This window comes from Diabrotica undecimpunctata, chromosome 3 (genome assembly GCF_040954645.1).
Source record: "Diabrotica undecimpunctata isolate CICGRU chromosome 3, icDiaUnde3, whole genome shotgun sequence".
In the NCBI taxonomy this organism is placed as follows: Eukaryota; Metazoa; Arthropoda; class Insecta; order Coleoptera; family Chrysomelidae; genus Diabrotica; species Diabrotica undecimpunctata.
Window position 1 is genome coordinate 131,919,265 of NC_092805.1, and position 12,886 is coordinate 131,932,150.

Consider the following 12,886-nt stretch of genomic DNA (forward strand, 5'->3'; position numbering starts at 1 on the left):
ATCTACCTGTCCCTGTTTGTACATGAAAATCGATCTCCTACATCCCAGCGACCAAGAGACACTCTTAGGATAAGATCAAAAATAATGTTAACCTAATTTTAACCTAAAACTTTTAACGGGTTTTTACCCAGATATTTAATGGCTTTAAATATGTATACCTAGACACTGATGATGGAATATGGATTCCGAAAACATACTGTCTTTATGACATTGGGTATAGTCCGATTGGGTTTTTTAATTATATACCTTTTATAAAGGATTTTAATAAAAAAAATTGGTTAGACATGGTATACAGCCAGCTACAGGAATTTAGTTTCCTTGTGAATCTGTTTTAGAGTTCCAGCGAACGTACGAATGCCGAATCAGCACTTTAACACGAGATTCTAGAAAAATGCAGATAGAGAGTTCGAGACCTTCGCTGACGAAGTGGTTAATTCGACTTCTAGAATTACTGTTACCTCAGGGCCGAAATTAGAGCAATGTGACTCATAATATCGCCCCCATAAGGTTCCTCCCAGGGCCGCTGCAACTTGGGACTTAGGTATTTCCTTCTGGTTGGTTGGTAGAGCCAAACTGCATCACCCTCCTTGAAACTAACAGAAGTGGATTTCTGATTGAACCTAACCTTCATCCGGTCACTGGTGAGTTACAGCTTATTCCTGGCGAAATCGTGGACTTTAAACAGTCGTTCTTTTAGGCCGCTAACATACTCGGGGAGTGTCTCTTGGTCGCTGGGATGTAGGAGATCGATGGGAAGCTTCATCTCTCGACCAGTCTCTCTGATTTTCAGATACAAACAGGGACAGGTAGTTGTTGATGGTCTGGTTATGTCTTTCTACCATGCCGTAAGACTGAGGATGAAGCGGTGTCGATCAGGTCTTCTTAATTCCCAGCAAAGCCATAATGGTCTTCCAAACTTCCGATTTGAAGTTGTGCCCCTGGACAGAATGAAGCAGAAGTGAAACTCCATGTCGGAAAAACACATTTTCAAGCAGGTCCTTACCAACTGTAGTTGCTTCTTGGTTCGGTAGTTTCTGGCCATTTGGAAAAGTAGTCCATAGCAAACATCAAATACTTGTTTCCTGATGTTGTTACTGGAAATGGTCCCGGAATGTCGATAGCCACTCGTTCACATGGATGTCCCGGTGATATATTGTTGGAGTTTTCCGCTAAGTCTCGTTTTGGGTTCCTTCTTGGATGCAAACAGGTAACATTGTTTACACCATTCTTTCATATCTTGCCGACAATTACCCCAATAATACCTCTTACGGACTCTTGCCAGAGTACTATTGATCCCAAAATGCCCCCGAAGCCGCTATCATAAAGTTCTGCAAGCACGTACTAAACACATGACTTTGGAAGAATAACTTGGAGCACTATTCTTGTTCCATCTGGACTCTACCATTTACGAATGATGACGTCATCTCACAGACCCAAGAAGTCCCACTGAAGCCAACAGCCCTTCACTGCTTGCCCATATTTGGCAATCTCCTGCCACTGTGGCCTAGCTCCGTTGTCCAGCCACTTACGGACTATTTTTAGATCTGGATCTTTCTTCTGTTCGGCCTGGAGGTTTTCTTTGGCTAGAGCTTCTTCGTCACTTCCGTCGTCTATGGTTTTCAACTACAGAATCTGGGCCTCTCGTTCTTCTTGGCGTTCGCAGAATCTGCGGTGCCTCTCTTTGCATGGTCTTCTCGAGAGGCCATGAAGAAATTCGTGTACCTCTGACAATAAATACCGGCGGGACCCAGGTCTTTCGGCATACGACCTTTAGCTAGCCACTAACCCCTACGAGTCCGACACCATTTGAGGATGGCACTTTACAAGGAGCATCGCGGGGCTCCACTATCCCCGTAGTAGCAGGTCGAGGCTCAACCTCGCACGTAGACATGTAGCCGCCGAGAAGCTCTCCTCTCCCACTCTTAAATCTCCCAAGGTAGGTACGTGCTGTAACGCCACGCCCTTAATGGGGAAAGGGTGTATGAGAGACGCTGCTCGTTCAACCTCTCTCGGATACTAGGAGTGTAGACCGGTGACCGTAACGCCGAAACGCGCCGCGTGCGCTTCTACAAACCCGACACCTCGAACAACGGCTCTCCACCTCATCATTGCCGAGAAGCCATCGGCATTTCCATGACTTTTTCCCACTCAGTGACGAATTTCACAATCATGTCTGGAGTTTATCCAGCAATTAAGCTATCTGGCTTTCAGGCGTCTTGAAATTGAAGAGCCATTGCAAAGCGGAACGGTCGGTTCTTATCAAAAATCTTCTGCCATAAAGAAACGAGTGGTAGTATTCTACTGCTTTGACGACCGACAATAACTCCCTTTCTGGTGAAACAGTTCCCTCTGGAAAAGAGTGGAGGAATATGCATGGAATTTTGAAAACTCAAAATTAGATTCCACAAGAACGTTTAATCTATTTGGCTAAATAAGTATATGGTGATTTAAAATGTTGATTAAAAGGTTCTTCCCCCCTTAAAAATTTTCTGAACCATAAAAATTAAATTAATAAATTGTTGAATTACTGCTGAACTAATGCACGTGTTTATAGTTAGTGTTACTTTTTAGTGACGGTATCATTATGTATGAAAAATTAAAACCCAATACCTTTTCTCAATAGTCTGTACGTGTTACAATCAATCAAATTATATCAGTCAATAGAACAAGTTCACTCCATGAAAGGCTAATTAATATGAAATAAACCGCTATTTATAACGTTGCTGGTTCAAAAAATATTGGATTGTCTATAACACTTGGGCTGTAGTAAAAGCATTACAAACTAGTAAAATTGGTCATAGATATCCAGATTTGATGGAGAACATAATATATAAAAATGTTTCAATTAGATTTCAATTACAATACAATTATATTAAGCAACGAAACTTTTTATTAAATCAAGGTGTCTGCGAATAATCTTAGATAAGCTGAGGATGCAATATTATAGTTGATATCAAAACTAAGGCTGTTCTAAATCTAAGGTTGATCTAAATCTAAGGCTTAAAGAACGAAATACCAAAGCCAAAAATGTGTGACTACGAAAGAATCTGAGTAGAACGGACTATCCTCAGATATAAATACTTCGATCTATGTCTTTTATGAATTCAATGTCCAATACTCCTTCCATCGTTTTGGAGGTCTCCCTGGTGGTCTTAATGTATTGGGTTTTTCAGACCTCGCAATTTTTACGAGCTTTTCATCGTCCGTTTAGCTGATGTGGTCTCTCCACTCCCTGCGTCTCTGTCCAGCCCACATTACGATATCCCGGGCGCCGCATTGGTCTCTTATAAACTCATTCCTTTTTGGGTCCCTAAAAGTGTAACCAGCAATGGACCTCAGCGTTTTCATTTCAGTTGTCCTTAGGAGCTTCTTGGTTACACTTGTTTCCGCTCTGCTCTCGATCGCATAAGTCATTACTGGTCTTATTCAGGTCTTACATATTCTCATTTTACTTCCTATGCTCATGTGCTTGTTACTCAATATAACTTGACGTAGGTATCCAGATATCATTGCTGCTCTATTAGTTTATGCTTTGAGTTCTTCCTTGCGGTCTTTGCTCTTAGAAACCCCAATAAAACAAGTTAATGAATATTTTTATTTGAGATCATTTATAAATCTTAACAAAAACAAGAACGTCGAAGTATTAAATCGAATGGGCAGAGAACGAGAATTGCTGCCAATAATAAAAAGAAGAAAAACAGCTTATCTGGGTCATATATTTCGAAATTCCAAGTACCAGTTCGTAAAGCTTATTATGGAAGGGAAGATAGAAGGAAAACGGGGCTTCGGAAGAAAGAAATACTCATGGCTTAAAAACATAAGGGATTATACAAACCTTGATGCCCATGCACTCTTTAGAGCCACACAAGACCGAGAGTAGTATGCCAGAATTGTCGCCAACATCCACTAATTGGATAGGGCACCATAAGAAGAACAAAAACACCTTGGGTAGCAACTTGGCAGCTCATTTAAAGGAATATTTAAAATTATTTCAATGTTCACGGTGCCTTAAAACGAGAATATATAACTAGTATATACTTCCTGTTTCTCATAGTTCACAAGTTTAACACATTCCATATACATATATCCATAAATACTTCCACTTTCTGTAGTAATTTTGTAATAAATAATTTGTGTTGTATATTATATATATATATATATATATATATATATATATATATATATATATATTATTAGATATATCCAGACTTTAAAAAAATCCGAACACCCAGAAACAGTCGCCTAACTGTAATTAAATTTTTCATGCAACATGAGATCAACTTTCTGTATGTTCTGATTTTTTTGCAAGTCAGTATATATCGAAAATATGCGTGGTAATCAATAATATAATTATATATATATATATATATATATATATATATATATATATATATATATATAATCAATAATATAATTATATATATATATATATATATATAGAGTTTCGATTATTGTTGTATTCTGAACTTATCTATCCATGATATGCATATGATATAATAACTATGTATGCAGCATTCTTCTGTGTGTATACATTTCAAATGGCTTGATGTTCTTTAAAAACATCTCGTTGAACAGCAAATCTCAACTCCTACTGCTGGTATACTCCAGTCGTCAGAGATTTTACCCCTAAAAGTCAGACGAACAAGCTGAATTTTGTCGACTATTTCACTAGACTATTTTTAACTGATAAAACGTCACAGCAACGCCACGTTTCCTACTGACAAAACTCCTTCCTGTCCGTGATTTCTCAGCGACAAAATTATGACAGATACGTCACGAAGGTGTCTGGTAATTCTATTGTTGTCAGTTTGACAAACGTCATTGAGGCGTAATCAATTTTGGACAGATATAGTGAATCCTCATTGAGGCGTAATCAATTTTGGACAGATATAATGAATCCAGACGAAAAATAAAGATTTTGATGCTAGTAGGGTGAAGAAATCAAAATTCGAGTTCCCAAATGCTACATGTCAATAATACACAATATCATGCTTTGGTAGAAAAGAATGGACAAACTACTATAGCTTATAATAATTGTATATTCAATATTGTTAACAAATAAATTAAGATTATGTTTCGTTGATATGGTGCATTAATTGTTTCCTGAAATAGTCTTGTCGAATATCATCTCGAGATTGTTTATAATTGTTGTTTATATGGGTCGTCAAGGTAAATTTTTACTGTCGGCCATTTCATTGTCAATCTATGTGTCTAATGCCTATGTATTTATTAATTTATACCATTTATCTTTATAATAGAAAAAATTAACAAATTGTGTAATTTTATTTAACACACATTTAAATGATCCTCGTAACTATGTATACTCACCTGATTAAAACGTGAGAATGTATCTACATATTGAATAGTTATATAAAGATAACATTACGATTATATTATTGTTTACACCACTAAACATAAAATACTTAAGCAAATATATAAAATAAGTACCTGTTTAAGCAATTATAATTGTCAAACTATTATTTTAAGATGTGATTACTATTTAAATGGGAATAAGCCACAATTAAAGGTTAAAGTACATTTATTGACGTTTCAATTTCCACTTCAGAAATCGTCCTCAAAACACAAACATTAGTAAATTAAACAAATTTTGTTTTTTTTTAAGAGTATTATTGGTTGCATAATTCATCATCATTGTCATTAGCTGGACAACCATTTGTGGGTATTGGAATGTTTCAGGATTTTCCTCTATTCTCATCTGTTATTTGTTTTCTTGTTTCAGTTAGTAATTTTTAACGCTTTGAGATCTTGTTTTTACGTACAGTGGAAAGGATCATTCAACAAGCGAGTATTTTAACAAACGCAGAGTCAAATAATACACTAAAATTTCCAGCTACAACACTTGCTAAAAGGAAAGCAACCATGACAGACTTGAGGGAGTGTGACAAACAGTTCATTAGAAATACCATTCATCGTTTTCATGAAACTGAACGTTGTTGTGTATCATTGAAGCTTTTGCAGAAAAGGCTTGAAGAGATGTACGAGTGGACTGGAAGTGTGAGTTCTCTTTACAGAATTGTAAACGATTTGGGATTTAAATGGAAGAAAACGAAAGATAATCGACATTTCTTAATTGAACGGAATGATATGAATGCCCTACGCATTAAATATTTCTACAAAATTTAATATTACAGAAGTGAAGGTAAGTCAATTGTATATGTTGATGAAACCTATGTACATGCAGGACACACTACGCCAAATAGCTGGACAGATTTCAGTGGCAAAGGATTGTTCAAAAACATTTCAAAAGGAAGTAGGTTGGTTATCGTGCATGGTGATGGGGAGATGGGTTTTATACAGAATGACCTTTTGATTTTTAAGTCAGCAGCTAAGACAGAAGATTATTATGATGATATGAATTCAGAAAATTATGAAAAATGGATGAAAGGACAGTTAATTCCCAATTTGCCTGTCGGATCTGTTGTTGTTACTGATAATGCGTCATATAATAATGTACAAATTAATAAAGCACTCCAGTAATTCTAAAAATATGGATATGATATCTTGGTTGATAGAAAAAAATTTACCATTTGTAACGTCAATGTTAAAACGGCAATTGTATGAAATCATCAAATGACACAAACAAGATCATATTCAATATAAATTTGACAAAAAGCTGCAAAAATGTGGACATGTTTCTATAAAACATCCGTCATCTCATCCAGACTTGAACCCTATAGAAATGGTTTGGGCGCAAATAAAAAATGAAGTTGCAAAACAAAACATTTATTTTAAGTTAGAAGATATTAAAGTGTTGGTGGAACAGGAATTTGTTAGAGTAACTGTAGATAACTGGAAGAAAGTGAACATGTTGTCAAGGTTGAAGATAAGTTTTTGGAAAGTGAATGTCGCATAGATGTAATTACTGAAGAATTAAGGATTTATTTAAATGATTCTAGTGACGACAACAGTGCATCTGATTATGAAAGTGAATACAGTAGACTCCCTCTATAACGAACACGGTTATTACGAGGTTTCGCTTATAACGAGGTAATAGTTATATGAGTAATAAACTACGTAAAGAGGTTTAAAAGATTAAAAATGCAACACATTTCGCCAGAATTTTATTTCACAGTTGTTTTTGACGTAGATGTTTACGGTTTGTTTCCTGATTGTGCTTTCGGTTCTTGAAAATTGTATTGTAGATTACATAGTCACATAGATATGACTCCTAAAAGAAAAGCATTTACCTTAGAAGAAGAAATTAACATCATTACAGATGTTTGGAACGGTAAGAAGAAAGCAGACGTTTGTCGTGAAAGAGGAATTTTAAAATCCACAAGGAAACAAAGTCCCTGTATTTGGCTGTATACCATATATTAAAAATTTTGAATAAAATCCTTTATAAAAGGTATATAAAAAAGGTATATAAAAAAATATAGGTTTTATATACCTTTTATAAAGGATTTTATTCAAAATTATTAGGAATTTTAAGTTCCACTCTATCTACCATACTCAAAAATAAACACAAGATTCTCGAAGCAAGTTCGTCTTTTTCCGTTATATCGAAAAAACTACGTGCCGCAACTAATAAAGAACTCGATACTGCAATGGTCAAATGGTTTACCATAAACAGGGCTGCGAAAGTTCCAATAAGTGGACCACTGCTTCAAGAAAAGCAACACAGTTTTCGCAGGCGCTAGGTGGTGATGAGAATTTTAAAGCATCGAGTGGGTGGATGAGCCGTTTTAAGGCCAAGCACAAAATGTTTTCATTGGAAACAATGAGTGTTTCCAAAAAAGTCATCAACAACTGGTTCAAGTCATGACCTACAATAAGACAAAATTACAGTGACGATAATGTTTTTAGTGCCGACGAGCTGGGACTTTTTTTTAAACTTACTCCAGATAAGACCCTCAAATTCAAAAATGAACGTTGTATAGGTGGCAAGTTATCAAAAGAAACGGGAACTGTACTCGCTGGTGCCAACATGCCCGGTTCCGAAAAAAAGGAAGTTAGTCATCATTGGGAAATCTCAAAAACCACAATGTTTCAGAGGTGTGAATCAGCTTCTTGTCACAAATAAATTTAATAAAAAAACGTAGATGACAGCAGAAATTTTTAGTGGAGAACTTTTGAAGTGAGACAGAGAGTTGGGACATCGAAAGATTCTTTTAATTTTTGACAATTGTACAGCCCATTCGAAAGTTAACGGTTTAAAAAACATTCAACTTCTTTTTTTACCACCAAATTGAACATCTGTTCTGCAATCGATGGATCAGGGCATCAAAAGGTCCCTTAAAGTTCACTACAGAAAACTTTTAGTTAAGCGGCTCCTGAATAATGTGGAAAACCGTAGTGAATCCCCTGTTGTTTTATTAGATGCCATAAATTTCATCCATAAAGCATAGATACTCGTAGAGTGTTATCGTCAGTGACGAAAGTGATGAAGATAAAGAAGACAATCGCGGTGAATCTACGCAAAAAGGTCCTAATACACAAGATGTGGAAAGTGCTTTAAACTTTGTAAGAAACTTTATCCAAATACAAAACGCAAATGAAGAAGCATACATCTTTAGAAACTATTTCATATCTTTAGAAGATATGATAAATAGAATGATTCTGGGCAATTTAAATCAGTCAAAAATGACAGACTTTTTCTAATTGCAGAAGCAATAGTTTATGTTATCCTTGAAAATACGCTTTATTCGTTATGTAGTTGGAAAAAAATGTAAGTGCAGATTTTTTGTTTTAACTATATTATTGACGATAAAAGTAAACAACTCTTTTTTATTTTAATGTATTTCATTGACAATAAAAGTAAACAACTTTTTTTCAAAAACGCCATTCAAACAATATTTAACATCCTATATTGCTTCGAATGTCTTCACTATAGGAAGTTAATGTTTTAGAAAACTACATATTCATATGTATGCAGAGTATTATTGTTGTCTGATATAAAGAGATTGGCTTATAACGAGGTAATTAGTCTGCCATTTCAGTTCTCGTTATAGAGAGAGTCTACTGTAATATAATTTAACATTATGATGTACCTATGTAACCTATGTGAATATAAGTTTTCCAAACTGTCCTATATGTACTTATGTATTATTTTTTTACTTTATTACAATAATTTCGTATATTCTTCTATTTAACTTTGTGACATTTAAGTGAGTAATAATATAAATAATAAAAGTTTTAAAGTTAAAATAATCTTTGTAATTAATATTTATTAATACTGTAATCTGTAATACATATATATGGTTTCACATCCAGACAATATAATAATATACATATTATGTATGTGATATATTATAATAATATGTATTAAAAAGTAGTACAGTATTGCCAAAAATATAATCTTATCATTGTTTAATAAATTGTGTGTACCTATCTTTAACAATCTGATTTAAATCATAAGTTTTTTTTGGAACGCCACTGCTCTGTGTGGTGAGGCTTTACTATTCCTAGAAATTTCTGATGTCCTTAGAATTACAGTTGAAACATACTCTAATAGGTACTTAAAGTAGTATTTCCCGAATAATAGCCCTTATCCTATCGATTTTATCTTGCCTTACTCCAGAGGTGTTTTATTTATATTCTTTGGGTTGCTCATGTGTATTTTTCTTAATGTAAAATCCTATTTCTTCCTCTTACAACAATCTATTTTTGTTATTTCATTGGGTGATTGGTAATTTTCTTGCTCTATTCTCCAGGTTTGTGTCTATTTTGCCAGTCATTAATTATCATGCTGCTGACATATTCATACATAGTAACTTTTTCCAAGATTGTTCTCCATCGTGGTGATTTTCTCCTTAACTTTTGTTATGTTCAGGCATTGATTATATTTTTACAATTTGGTTATAGTTTTATAAAGAAGTAAGTATGTATATCAAGAATTTTTCTACAATTATCACACCTTGTATTTAAGCAAGTAAAGTATATTTCCTGACTAAAAAGAATTTTGATAGTTGCACATTTACAGAAAAAATCTAAGTATGAGCTATTTATACCCCCATTATTTTCTAGTTACCATATAAATTAGAGTTTTATAAAAGCTAAATTATATAATTACAGTATAAAAATAGTCTATTGATGAAATAAAACTAGGCTTTAAATAATAGGGCTTCTTGGATTATATACAGGGGCACATTTACACACTATGAAGCACATAACATTTTTTACTCCCATATACATGAAATTTAAAATATAAATTACATTTGTGTGTTAAATTTTTAATTTATAAAAAATCAATTCGAAATGAGCCATTAAAATATGTAACCACAACAATTCTAAAAACTTGTCTATCAATGTACCTACTTAAATTAAAGAAATGCCAAAAAGTATGAGACTATTCAACACACTACCTAAATGAAACTATTTAATAGGTTGACAAAAGAGAATCAAATCCATATTGTGAATATTGCACCAGTTAATATCACACAAGTAATTTCAATCCTAACATGAATAATACCAAAGTAGTCAAATTAGAAAAAAAATTCAGAAACCATACCAACTTCAAAAATGGGAAGAGATTCTTAAAAAAAAAAGAAAGGAGAAAGTTTAAAATATAATAGCATTTGAATAGAAAGATATCATGTGTAATATATATTTTGGACTTTGTTCTACTCGACAGTTTAGAGCAGTAAACACAATGTTAATTATATAATTTTTTTCAATATAAATGATTGAATAATTAAGTAACTGAGGGTCAAATTTTTTTATTAATACACCACAAATTAATTATATCTATAACAAATTTAAAATATGTATTACATCCATTATACCACATTTTAAATATTAATTTAGGTGACAAATAATTCACTTACATCTATAATTTATTATTTAAAATTCAAATAAATATACTATATATACATTTAGCTAAATTGTCCAACATTAACCGTCTATATTCTTTGATCATGTACTGTCTAATAAATACTAGACCTGCATATACTATATTACTTATTTAATATTTATTTATGTAAAAATGTAATACTAGACTCTAAAATATGTTGCTAGAGATTTGTAGAAAATAGAAAATCTTCCTATTTTATCTATCTAAATCAACACTTGTCTTGTCAAGTGTATGTTTACATTAAATCGTCTTACCCGATAATTGCACTACACAAATCAATCTAATTAGAGTAAATCACAAAACATGAATTAAATGCAGACAAATGAATGTGACTTTATGCTTAAACGATAAAAGCATGTGATTTTAGCACAAAAACATGAAGAAATATTGGATCAAAAGTAACCGAAATCAAAATAATGTTATGTCATGTCACTTCCAAAACATCATGATGTAAATAAGGCTATTGCAATGTTGCCACAGTGTGGCTTAACGGCTTAACGTTACCGATTTTAAATTATATGGATCAATTATTAATGATGGAATATTTTTGCTCCATTGATCATAAATGGTAATTACCATCTGATTGTATCAATTAATCAATATTAGTTGATATTAATTAGGTTTACGTCTGTCTCAGTCATAATTTCATGGCTTTTTATTGTATGTCTGCAATGCCAATAGGTCTGTTTACAAATTGTGTCCTTATAGCTTCAGATATTTGATAATTATTATTATTGACCATGAGTAATTAAGTATACATAGAATTTTTGAAAAGGCTCTGAAACTGTTTTCTTGTGGCGTGTTTAAGTTAAATATTGTACTTATATGCGATTAAACCACAATTAATTGTAATAAAGATTACATTTTACATTGGTTTTGATGTTTGGATTTTCAATCCGGAAATAATTTCTTATATCATCATCATCATTGGCTCCACAACCCATGGTGGGTCTTGACCTGCTCAAGGATAAGTCTCCATTCTCTCTTTTTCTTCGCCTTGGCTTTCCAGTTTCGTACTCCCAACATTTTCAAGTCTTCCTCCACCTGATCCTTAAATCGTGCTCTGGGTCTGCCTCTACTTCTCACTCCATCTATTCTTTGGTTATAAATATGTTTTGGCGGCTCCATCTCATTCATTCTCGCTATGTGACCTAACCACCGCAGCCGGTTTATTTTGATTGACCTAATAATATCAGGTATGTCATACAGGTGGTAAAGTTCCAAATTATAGCGTCTACGCCATAATCCGCCCTCCTGTACTTCTACATAGATATACCGGAGGATTTTACGTTCAAAGCATCTTAAACGTTCTTCATCGCTCTTTGTCATCGTCCACGTTTCCGACGCGTAGGTGAGGATGGGCTTGACAAGAGTTCTGTATATGACTAGTTTCGTTCTTTTTGTAACTAGGCTTGTTGTTAAAAAAATTTTTAATCCATAATAGGCTCTATTTGCCAGATATATCCGTCTGTTAATTTCTGCACTTATTGCATTATTCTGATTAATTTGTGAGTCTAGGTATATATACTCTCTTACTCCTTCGAAAGTATATGTTCCGATCGTTAGATCTTAGGGTTATGCTGCTTGTATATAATTTGATACTTTCTTATACTTCGTCTTACTAGTGTTAACCTCTAGTTCCATTCTTTTTGTTGCTGCTTCAAGCACCTTGAATGATTCGACCACGTCCGCCTTTCTTCTTGCAATAATGTCGATGTCATCGGCATTAGGCTAGTAATTGTATGCTGCGATTAATAATATTTCCTCTGGTTGTTATTCCAGATTCTCTTATCGCTTTCTCTAGTGCAATATTGAATAGAAGGCATGATAGGCTGTCTCCATGTCTAAGTCTTATCTGAGACTGGAACGTTCTGGAAATTCCGTTCTGCACTCTAACTTTACACTCAACTCTTGAGAGGGTCGCTTTTACCAATTTTACTAAGTGTACTGGTATGCTGAATTCTATCATGGCCTTGTACAGTGCGTTTCTTTCAACACTATGATAGGCACATCTAAAATCAACAAACAGGTGATGAGTATCAATGCCATACTCATATGTTTTTTCCAGAGCTT

The 12,886-nt window shown here is 33.8% G+C and overlaps 1 protein-coding gene across 1 annotated transcript in view; it reads right to left on the reverse strand.

Moving 5' to 3' along the window:
• sea (mitochondrial citrate transporter scheggia) overlaps window positions 1-11,253 on the reverse strand; it is a 42,161-nt gene extending 30,908 nt beyond the window's left edge. The window contains exon 1 of the mRNA XM_072526929.1: window positions 11,068-11,253. The gene's annotated coding sequence lies outside the window, so the exon portion shown is untranslated. The remainder of the gene's footprint in view (window positions 1-11,067) is intronic.
• Between the last annotated feature and the right edge of the window lie 1,633 nt (window positions 11,254-12,886).